Source organism: Eulemur rufifrons, chromosome 8 (assembly GCF_041146395.1).
Source record: "Eulemur rufifrons isolate Redbay chromosome 8, OSU_ERuf_1, whole genome shotgun sequence".
Taxonomy (NCBI): Eukaryota; Metazoa; Chordata; class Mammalia; order Primates; family Lemuridae; genus Eulemur; species Eulemur rufifrons.
Genome location: NC_090990.1, coordinates 18,887,202 through 18,898,651, shown reverse-complemented (window position 1 = coordinate 18,898,651; position 11,450 = coordinate 18,887,202). Strand labels below are relative to the sequence as shown.

The 11,450-nt window shown below is 36.0% G+C and overlaps 1 protein-coding gene across 2 annotated transcripts in view; it reads left to right on the top strand.

The window, feature by feature from the left end:
- The first annotated feature begins 747 nt into the window (after positions 1–747).
- The window catches only part of EYA3 (EYA transcriptional coactivator and phosphatase 3), a 100,463-nt gene continuing 89,760 nt past the window's right edge, over positions 748–11,450 (top strand). Inside the window, exon 1 of one of the 2 annotated variants that reach the window (XM_069479645.1) lies at positions 748–832. The gene's annotated coding sequence lies outside the window, so the exon portion shown is untranslated. The remainder of the gene's footprint in view (positions 833–11,450) is intronic. The other variant, XM_069479644.1, reaches the window with a different exon arrangement.

Below are 11,450 nucleotides of genomic sequence, written 5' to 3'. Positions count from 1 at the left end.
AGTTTTTCTAGATCTACCAAATGCATCCAGCATTTCTCCTCACATTTCCTTTAGGTAGGTAGGGATTACATGCGTTTAAAAGGACCTGGAGAGGCCAGGCGTGGTGGCTCACGCCTGTAATCCTAGCACTCTGAGAAGACCAAGCGCGAGGACCGCTTGAGGTCAGCAATTCGAGACCAGTCTCAGCAAGAGCGAGACACCCCTCCCCCCCTCCCCCCCGTCTCTACTAAAAATTGAAAGAAATTAGCCAGACAACTAAAAATAGAAAAAATTAGCCGGGCGTGGTGGTGCAGCCTGTAGTCCCAGCTACCTGGGAGGCAGAGGCAGGAGGATCGCTTAAGACCAGGAGTTTGAGGTTGCTGTGAGCTAGGCTGACTCCACGGCACCCTAGCCTAGGCAATAGAGCGAGACTCTGTCTCAAAAAAATAAAAAAAATTTAAAAAAAGATCTGGCGAAACGAAGGCCGTGGTACTGTTTGCCAGGGATGCTAGCAGCTCTGTAGTGCAGCAGATATCAACCATACACTGCACGACTCAGAGGCGCTGAGCCGGGCAAGACAAGGGGCGGGGCTCGCTAAGCCGGCGAAGTGGGCGGGGCCTAGGCGCTTCCCCGCCTCCTGAGGCCCGACACATGCGCCCAGAGGCTTCTCGTGGAACGAGGTGTGGATTGAGGTGACCGTGGCCGCTTACTTCCGGTTCCTAGGGATACACTTCCGGTTCCTAGGGATGCGCATCCGGGTTACGTTAGCGCCGCGGTTTACTCCACTCGTTTGGTTCTACTGTGGGTCTGGACTGGTCCCCATGTCCTGCTGTGGGGCTTCTGCAGCCTGTGGGTGAGTCTCCGCGGTCGACAGGGTATGAGCGCAGCCGATCGAGTACAGCCTGGAGGGGGACGGGTCAAGAGTTCTGCCTCGGTCCTTGTGGGTGGGGGTCTCTTCGCCTGTCCCTTGTCCCTGCAGTGCTTCCCTCACTCCACCCCTTTCCTTCACGCTGGCCTCGCCTCTTTCACCTCAGCTTAGCCTTCTCGGTCCGCGCACTTCTCGCCTCGCTATTTTTCCTCAGCCTCATCATCAGCGCCTTTCTAACCCCGGTTTCTTGCCTTCCGCCTCAGCGCTTCCCTCAGCCACTGCCTCTCTGTTTTCCTTCTGTTTTCTTGTTTTAACACCTCTTTTTCCCATCCCCTGATTCTCACCGTTCTTTTACCTAGCGAGATGGCCCACCTCCTTATCGTGCTTACTCTTCTCCACTGCGAAACTGAGCCTCTCTCTAGGGTCTTAGGTCCTTGTCTCCCAACTTTCCTCACCTTTGACCCTTTCTCCAGAGACTAGTAGGTGACAGTGCTGCGCCTGTAGTTCTCTGCCTGTTTTTAGCTAGAGGAGGGCTCTGCCAAAGCCCCAATCTGGGAAGACTTCCCCAGCCTAGCGGAAGTTTTGCCCTAAAGCTCTGGGTTGGACTGAACTCTCGGGTAGCTTCCGTAGTTAGGGAACAACAAAGGCGTTCCCAGTTCTTCGCTGGAGCTCAGTTTTGGGGCTCTCAAGAGCAGCTAACAGGTGGCAGGCTCACGGTACTGCTGGCGGTTGGGCTTGTGTGATCTTGTTAATTGACAGATCATGAGGACGTTCTGTCAGTCTTGTGTTCCCATGAGAATGGATATGCACAGCTGAGGCAAAAATGCGAATGTTCTGGGACGGTCAGCTCCTTTTTCTGCGTGGGCTTTACTTACAGGACAATTACTATGAGCGAGGACAGGCTTTTTTTGGCGATTATTGGCCCCAGACTTATAAATTTATTGTCAAAAATTTTAGTGTGTTGTTACTGAAACGTTTTCTGTCAGAGAGTTCACTTGAGTGATTTCAAAGTAATTTTCTCTAGTTGAACTCAGTGTGCAAATGTATCCCTATCCTTGCCTGTTCTACATTGTTTTTTCATTTTTACTGTATTAAGGTTTCTATATCTCTTTCTGTTTCTTCATAAGCCAGACATTACAGTACCTCTTAGAATATTCTGCTAACTTTTGGTTTTTTTCTTTACCATTTCCACTTTAGTCTTAAAACCATCTTTTTCTCATTTTGAAACTTGGGGTGTCTTTCTTGAATTTCTCTGAAGGTTTTAAGTCCTGTATAATATGAAAGAACTGGATTTAATAATGGTTAGTGCCCCATTTCCCAAATTTTGTGATCTGAGGTATACTTAGAGATACAGGATTGGGTAATCTTTGTTTTTTTAAGTTTATAGTGTACATCTAGCATTTGATTGCAAAGGTTTTTTTGTGTGATCAGTTTCTGTAATCATATAGATTGTGCTCTAAAATTTAGTACTTCAATGTGAACAGAACAAATACAGGTTTTATCATCTAATTCTCTTTTAGCTAATAAGTTATAGAAAAATATCCCTCATTATGTGATACATATACATATAAGAGTGTATAAACCTTGACTTATTCCAAAATTGGTCTGCTCTCTTCAGCTATTTTTAGCAAAGGACTTAGGAGCTTGACTATGTTAGTCCTAGAAGCCACAAAGAAGGACCCTTCTGGTGGGCTTTCAAGACTTATCTAACTGCTGAGGGAAGCCCCTTTGAATGTTTCTTTTTTTTTTTTAAGCTCGTATTTTGTTTTATTAAGCTAGACATCAAAGAGATTTGTAAAAAATGTAAAACAATGCTACTCTTTTTTTTTTTTTTTTTTTTTTTGAGACAGAGTCTCATTTTGTTGCCCAGGCTAGAGTGAGTACCGTGGCATCAGCCTAGCTCACAGCAACCTCAAACTCCTGAGCTCAAGGGATCCTCCTGTCTCAGCCTCCCGAGTAGCTGGGACTACAGGCATGCACCACCATGCCCAGCTAATTTTTTCTATATATATTTTTAGCTGTCCATATAATTTCTTTCTATTTTTAGTAGAGATGGGGTCTCGCTCTTGCTCAGGCTGGTCTCGAACTCCTGAGTTCAAACGATCCGCCCACCTTGGCCTCCCAGAGTGCTAGGATTACAGGTGTGAGCCACCGCGCCCGGCCAACAATGCTACTCATTAAATTTTTTTTGTTTTGGAAAATATTTTAATAAAAATAAATTATATTGACTTGTAACAGGTTTATTATTTTTACTTTTAAATGAATTAAAAAGCAGTTCAAATATTTCTCAATTTCTAATAAAGATCAATAAATATAACCCATGTAAATAAAAGTGTTTTGGAATACTCAATAGTTTTTAAGAGTTTGGGTCCTTAGTGAAAGTTTCTTATCGCTACCTCTTTCCCTGCACCTACACTGGAAACTGTAGCTTCTGTCCATCCTGGCCTTAACATGTCCCATCCTTAAAAACTAACCCCAATGAGTATAGTTTACTCCAGCTGCTTCCTTTTAGTCAGGTTTGTGGACTTTTTTTTAAGCCATGGGAACCCCATCAAGAACATCAAACCCAAAAATGAGAAATCACTGTTTTCAAAACAGTAGGAAATCATAAAATCTAGTTTTAAAAATTACATAGCATTGTCACTGGTAACAGGTGACACTTTGTTTTACATGTAAGTAAATCAGGGCTTAAAGAATTAATGATTTCCTTCAGTCAGTCTGCTTGTAGAAAAAAAAAAGAATTGATGATTTTTCCAAGGTCATTTTATTTTATTTTTGTATTTTTTTTTATTTCAGCATATTATGGGGGTACAAAAGTTTAGGTTACATATATTCCCCCCCCTCAGAGCTTCAAGAGTGTCTAGGAGACAGTGCGCATTGTACTTTTTATGTACACACCCGTTGCCTCCCCCCTACATCTGCCCGACACCCGATTAATGTTATTCCTAAATGTGCTCTTAGGTGATGATCAGTGAAACCAATTTGATTTTTTTTTTTTTTTTAATAAAGAAGTCCTGCACATGCACTCAGAGTAGTGGGTTTTAGTTTCATCAAAGCTGAAGGCTGGAGAGCACCATATAGTATTTAGTGGGTCATTTTGATACATTTATGCCATGGGAATGAGATTATTAGGATAAGAAATCTGTGGCACAGATTTTTAAATCCAAGGCTGAAATCATTTTCTCTTCAGAAAGGGACTAGAGAAAGAAACTTTTGTGCAGAAGTGGAAGTCAATTTAGGAGTCTGTCTTTTTTCTTCTAAAATAACTTTGGCCTATTGTAATATAAATTCTACACAAAAGCCCTTAAATGAAATGAACATCCTATGTTCTCATTGGAACAGTTGTGTTTATGCTGCTAGTCTTCATACAGAACACTGATAGACTTTCTGATTACTGAAAAGCCTGCCCTTCTATCTAGCTGCCAAACCAAAAAAACAAAAAACAAAAAAACCAAAAACCACTAGAAATAGCTTATTTAGTGCATGTTTATTTTTAAGGCTCAGGAGAGGAATCACTGTCTGTTTTCTATAGAAACTTCTACTGTAGCTTGTTAATCTTAGTTTGTAACCCTGAGAGCTCAATTTAAAATACATTTCTGCATATTGGTTTTCTGTTTTGTTTTGGTTTGATTATTTTTGGTTATTCTTTATTTTACTTGCTAGTATACTTTGTCTTACATGTTTTAATTTTTGTTCTTGAACCCTATGTTGTGTTTTAAGGAGGATGCAGTTTTAAAAATTTAAGAAGCAAAATGTACCTCCAACATATTCTTGCTGTTTGTATCTTGCAGCATCCTGGTTTCTGTGATTTGCCTAAGCTGCTTCATGACTTCATTCTGTTTGTTTTGATTACAAATAAAAGGCTCATAGAACTTCTTTTTTCGTTGTTGTTTGTCTAAAAGATTTTTGTGTTCTGCATATAACAGGATATTTTAGCTTATGTATGATTTAAATGAAAGAATAATAGTTCAAAGGAGAAATGTATATTTAAAAATATGAGGAATAGTTAATTCTTCCCATATAGTCATCTAATTGGTTTATATACCAAAGGATTGAATTGTTTTATTTATAGTAAAGTGGAAAATAGGTGGACTTTCTGTCTTTTGATTAACTTAAAAATACAAGTGCATGTTCTTTTACAGAATATATGGCTTAAGCTATAAGCTACCCTTATTGGGAGTAGTATGTTTTATTGTCAGAACATAGCAAATAATGGAACATGTCATCATCTTGGTACTTTTATTTTGTCCCATCAACCTAAGTCCTAGGGTAGCTAATTGGTAAATGTAGAAACAATTAAGATATTTTCTCTGTTATTTATAGTAAATTTAAAAACAGACATTTAAAAGATAGGCTTCATAAAATTTGTCCTTACTGTTTTCTCTTTATAAATATGCAATAGTATTTTGAATCAGAAAGGAAATGTGTAGTTTAACTAGTACACTTATTTTAAATAAGTTAACAGAGCAGCCCAAGGCAGTCAGTGCTTAATATCTTAAAGATCTTACCACAGATTCTGTTGGATGCACTTTAACTTATTAGCTTGGTTAATGTTTGTACCAGTTAGATTTGTTTTTTTTTCTCCCTAGAAAATAGCAGTAATCTTTGTAATAACATTTCGTAATAACATTTCTTTCAGCAAATATATGGGTACCTGCTATGTACAATTATTAGGTTATTAAGTATGAAATGTTAGATTTCCTTAAGTACTGAGTTTGACAGTTAAAATCTGTGACATTTCACTTTGACATTCTTGTTTTATTTTTATTGTAAAGGTACATCCTCATTCTTTCAAATGCATGTTTTGAATTGTGATTATCTTTTAAATTTTTTTATTACAATTTTTGTACAACCATAGATAAGTCAAATTCGCATTATTTTCAAATATCAGTTCCATTGTAAAACCAATACAACACAAATAGCTCAAAATATCAACAAAGTGTTTGGAAAGGATGTAGCTAATGAAGACAGTTCATTGATGGTTTAAAAAGTTCCATTCTGGTAATTTTAATATTAAAAATGAGCCACGGGGATGACCTGAGACCAAGGGGGATAATGATAAAACTGTAGTGGAAGTGAATCCTTCTCCACCTACAGATAAATTAACAAGGTTTGACATTACTATTCCGACAATATTAGACCATTTAAAACAAATCCACAAGGTAAAGAAGCTGGATAGATGGCTACTACATAAATTAAACAAACGTCAAAAGAAAAATCGTCTCAAAGCTTGTCTTTTGCTGTCACCGACATAAAGGTGAACCATTTCTACCATTATTATGTGTGATAAAAAATAAGATTCTTTTTGACAATCACAAGCATTCAGCACAATGACTGGTTAAAGTGCTGAAACATGGTCCAAAACCAAATATTCATCAGAAGAAGTGAATGATGTCTTGGGTTGGTGGTCCAGAGCTGCTTTTATCCACTGCAGCTTCATAAAACCTAGTCAGTTGATTACAGTGGATGTCTGCTACCACCAATTGGACAAAATGATGAGGATGCTTGCGATTAAATAGCCAAGACTGGTCAATAGAGACAGGCCAATCCTATTACAACACTCAACCACATGCCGCACAAAAACACTGCTTAAACTACAGAGCCTGGACTTAGAAACTCTCTATCATCCACCAGGTTCACCAGACCTTACACCAACTGACTACCACTTCTTCCAGATTTTGGGCTACTTCTAGCAAGAAAAAATATTCAATTCTTAACAAGCTGTGAAAAATGACTTTCTCAATTTCATTGCCACTTGCTTTCCAGTCTTCTTCACTGTTGACATACACAAGCTACCATTAAGATGACAAAATTTTTTTGATAGTTTAGACACATACTTTGATTAACTGTACTACTTCTTGTTTGAGATATAGTAAACTAAACTTTGATTCAAAATCAGATATTTCTTATTTAATGACTTAATACAATAATATATATTTAGGCTGTTCATATGATTAGGTGACATTGTACAGAGCTGAAATTTACCCTTTTTTTTTGACATTTACCCTTAAATACTGAATTTGATTTGATTTGTACATTTCCAAATTAAACATAAGACTTAATATAATTAGAATTAAATAAGCTTAATATAAAATAATGTTTTTTCATTATAGATACGATTAAATAACTTTCACTTGAGAAACTTTTTTACAACTGAACTGTAAAAATCTGTAGTGGTAAAACAGTAAAAATAAAGTGAACTTTACATAGCATTTACTGTGTGCTAGGAACAATTCCACGTGGTTTACATGTATTAACTCTTTAATCCTTACAACTCTATGAAGTAAGTGCTATTCTTATTATCTCCATTTTACATATGAGGAAAGCGAGGCATAGAAGTTACATAACTTGCACAAAGTAACACAACTAGTTATTGAGAGAGCTATATCTGAACTTAGTCTTTTCTGGCTCCAGTGTTCATGACCTTTTTTGTACAAGGTTCTACTACTTTAGTGATTTCTTCCTTTATAGGTTAAGGTTAAAAATCCAATTTTTCTAAAGTACAAAAGAATACTGCTTTTGGTTGGGAACCTTTAGAGGAGGTTTTACCTGGCTTTTTTATTAATACTGGCTTACAGCAAATCACAAACGCTTTACTACCTGTTTCTCTGGTGGCAAAAACCGTATGTTAAGAAAGCAAAACAGGATTAAATTCCTCCCCCTTTTAGAAAAATCATCTTATGGGAAGTTAATTACTTCAGGGTTATTTGCAGAAAAGGCAGTGTTTTTAATAAAATGCCCTCTCAAAGTTAATTTTTTTCGTTCATCTGCAGAGTATTAAATAAGCTTATGTGATAGTCTTAAAATGCTGAAATCTTAACATCCCCCATATGAATTTAACAGCTTCAAAATATAAAACAGAAGATAAAAATGAAATTTCTGATTTGCCTCTAGTCTCATTTCCAAATTTGGAAATTTGTGCAAAATTAAGTACATTCAGTAGGGCTACCATGTTTAGAGTAAAATATTTAGTGTTTTTGCTTTTACTTCAGAAGAGAGAAAGGGAACTTTCAAGAACCAGTTTAATTTTTTATATTAAAAAAGTGCAAATCATTTGGAATATTAATCATATTAATATTATCCTTTTGTGCCTTATTATTCCCAAATAAAAATTTTAATTGCATACTGGGGGGAAGGAGAGGATTTTATATTAGTTGAGGTGCACCTCAGTGCAAAAATCTTGTACTCAAGTTATTTTTGTGAATATTTTGAAAACATGAGAATCATAGAAAAGTATATTTCTGGTAAGAAGGAACACTTGATTAGGAGTACTACTTATGTTAATTCTTATATGTTAATTCCTCTTATTAATTCAGACATGTTAATTAAGTACACTTTTTCATAGTGGCTTTTTTCTCAATGTTTTTTTTTTTTTTCCTGGTGGGAAAAGTATAGTTATGGAGCTGAAAAGAGTAAGCTTTATTTACTGTGGTGATTTATTTATTGATATTTAGATTGTTGTTTACTTTTACTTAAACATTTAATTTTTGATTCAGAGCAATTCTCTTTTAAATGTAGGCTTGATAATCAGTTTGTCTTTTAAAATTTCACTAGTTTTCTTTCACCTGAAATTTAATAATGTAGCAATTATGAATTTAGGAAAATTAGTAGTTAGTTGCTATCAGCACTGTTACTATGGGAATAAATTAGAGTGATTAGCTTTCAGGTGGAACTGAACTTTATTCTTTAGTTTCCATAGTACTCAAAAAATATTTAGGTCAGCTTCACCTGTTGTCCCCCTTCCCCGTTTCACAATGAGAGGAACATTTAAGAGTGTATATTCTGGAAAACTTGAATCTATGTTCCTGGAGGGCCATCCCCAACCTTTACATTTGAATAAACTCTTGTTAAACTAAAAAACAAAAACAAAAACAAAAAAAGGAACATTTAATTTAGCGCAGTGATGTTAATATTTTCCTATAATCTCACTCTCTTTACCAACAGCGTAATCCAAAATATATGTGTACGAAGTTTTTTCTTGGAATATTTCAGACTTTAGAGGACATTTTAGGATAAAAATAGTATATAAATGTCTTCTAAAAAATACCCTAGGAATCAGTGTGTTATTACTTCACTGAATTTTTCTCTTTTAAATTTTAAAGATGTCAAATTTAGGAAACATCTGTGATGATAATTTAAAATAAAGCAGAATATTCCAAATCTGCTGTTCGATTTCACCAGGTCTTCCTTTGCAATAGGTTAAGAAGCAGTGATTAGATAACGCTGATGAATAGTGTTCTTCAGAGTGAAGCTAAGGCTTTTGCAAAGAGAATAGGCCATCTCATATTTGATGGGGCATTTAATATTAGCTAGATTAGCTAGATGAACTGAAAACCTTTGCTTTACCTCATTTCTATGTATTTTCTCTTAGTATATATTTATGTAGTGTTGGTACCTTACATTTTGTGAAACTGGTTTTTTTTTTTAAGTGACTGTTGATTCTTACCAAGATGGTTTCATTTTCCTTTTTTGTTCTCTTTTGGAGGTTTGCTTTTATAAAACTATAACTTAGAGAACCACCAAATTCTGAGTGTTGCTTCATACATAGTTTGAAGTGGGTATTTTCCTCCTTTTTTGACTGGCCAGTTTTTTTATTTCTGGTAAAGTGGCCCACTATAAAATGCATTTTCCTTTGATACCCAGTACTTATACACATATATGTATATGTTAATATTTTAAATTGAAACAGAAGTTTCGTGAAATTGTATTTCTCTTTACTACTGGTGATACATTGTAATATTTTCTATCTTGTTTTGTTTATGTCATTTAAAACAAACTGGTTTCTAGTCACTAAGTCAATATGATAACCTATTAATGCAGTGTACCTGCAGTTTGAAAATTCTAGTGACTGCTGGGTTTTTTCCAATATTGTCTTTTTGGAATTAAAAATGTTTGGGCCTGCTAGTTTTATTTTTTTCTCTGAAATGTACCTTGATTCTGTAAAGCTTTTAACCTAAATAATTGTGCAGAGCTTCTGTCATTAAAATCCTTTGCTAGTTTCCATCTAACAGTCAAAAGTTTAGATCCATTCAGCTGCTTTTCACAAACTTTGCTTCTGTTTTTGGCAACTAGTCAAAAAGTTACAAAGCTGCTTTATTCTACTTTCTTCTGGCCCCAATCCAGTCTTTGTGAACCAAAAAAAAAGAGAATTGAGGAATGAAGCAGTTTGCTGCTTCATGGAGTATATGGTTAAGGTGAAAGTAAGCTGGTTGAAGAGTTATTAGGGTTTGTGACAGTGGACTGCATTTATTTATTGTCCCAATTCGTTTCCTGTAATCACAGAGAGGAGAAAGATGGTAGAGATATCAACAGTTCCTAGCCTATCCTAGCCATTAGAGTGAAACAGGGTCAGCAGGCATACTCTACTATTTTTACCACTACCACCTCTTAACACTTAATGAGCGCTTACTATGTGCCAGGCACTATTTAAAGCACTTCACTTGTATTAACTCATACTTATTGGGAGGCCTGGGAGAAGTATGAGAAAGGATAAAGAAGAAAATTTGCCTTCTTCTTAATATCTTCTCATTACCTGGTTTATGCATTCTGGCTGTTGCTGACTATAGTATGTAAAATGTAAATCATACATTTTAAGCTTGGTTAGCTTTTAAAAATCACCAGTCCTGTCTGTGATGTTCCATTATGAGGCATGTAGCTGTAGATTGAGAGCTCAGGCTTTGAAGATCACCTCCCTCAGCTTGAATCCCAGGTTGGTGACTTACTAGGTTTATAGCCTTGGGCAAGTTACTTTCTGTGCCTTAGTTTTCTCATCTGTAAAGTGGTAATAATAACAAATAGTACCTATCTTATAGACTTATTGAAAGGATTAAAATAGTTAATATATCAAAAGTACTTAGACCAGTGCCTGATGCATAAAGAGCATTCCATGAGTATTAGCTATTAATAGTTATCAACTCACAGTTGGATCTCCTGAGAGTATTTGTGGCTGTGATGAGTTCTGTATATTTGCTGAGTAACAGGACATGGTTGATGTTCAATGTTATATTGCTCAGGAGCTTGAAAACATCTTTTCTTGAGGACTTGTAGGGGGAATGTTCTTGTGTAGAGTGTTGTGTTGATAGCTAGGTGATAAAGATTATCAGAGCTACAGGCCCAACTTGTTTAATGTCTCATAAGCATCTCTTATTATTTGGACCTCATTCTTAATAGTTTTAATATTTTGCTGTTTGGGAAATCTAAGAGGAGCTACTTAGTGAATTGACTTTCACTCAATACCAGATTTCTTTCCTGTGTATCTATGTCTAAGATATTTATTTTAATTTTTTTTTTTTTGATAAACACTTATGTTATACTTACTATATGCCGGGCACTATTTTAAGAGCTTTACAGATAGTAACTCATTCAATCCTTATGGTAATTTTATGAGAAAGGCACTATTATTCACATTTTACAGATGAAGTAACTGAGGCCTAGGAAAGTTAAAAAATTTATCTAAGATTACACCACTCATTAGTGCCAGAGCTGGTATTTGGACCTAAGTAGTCTGGCTCCAGAGTTTGTGCTCCAAAAATACATTACGCTTGCCAAACTTGCTTCTTACAGAGGTGTTATGTCGAAAAGGGTAAAATAAAGAGTGTTATAT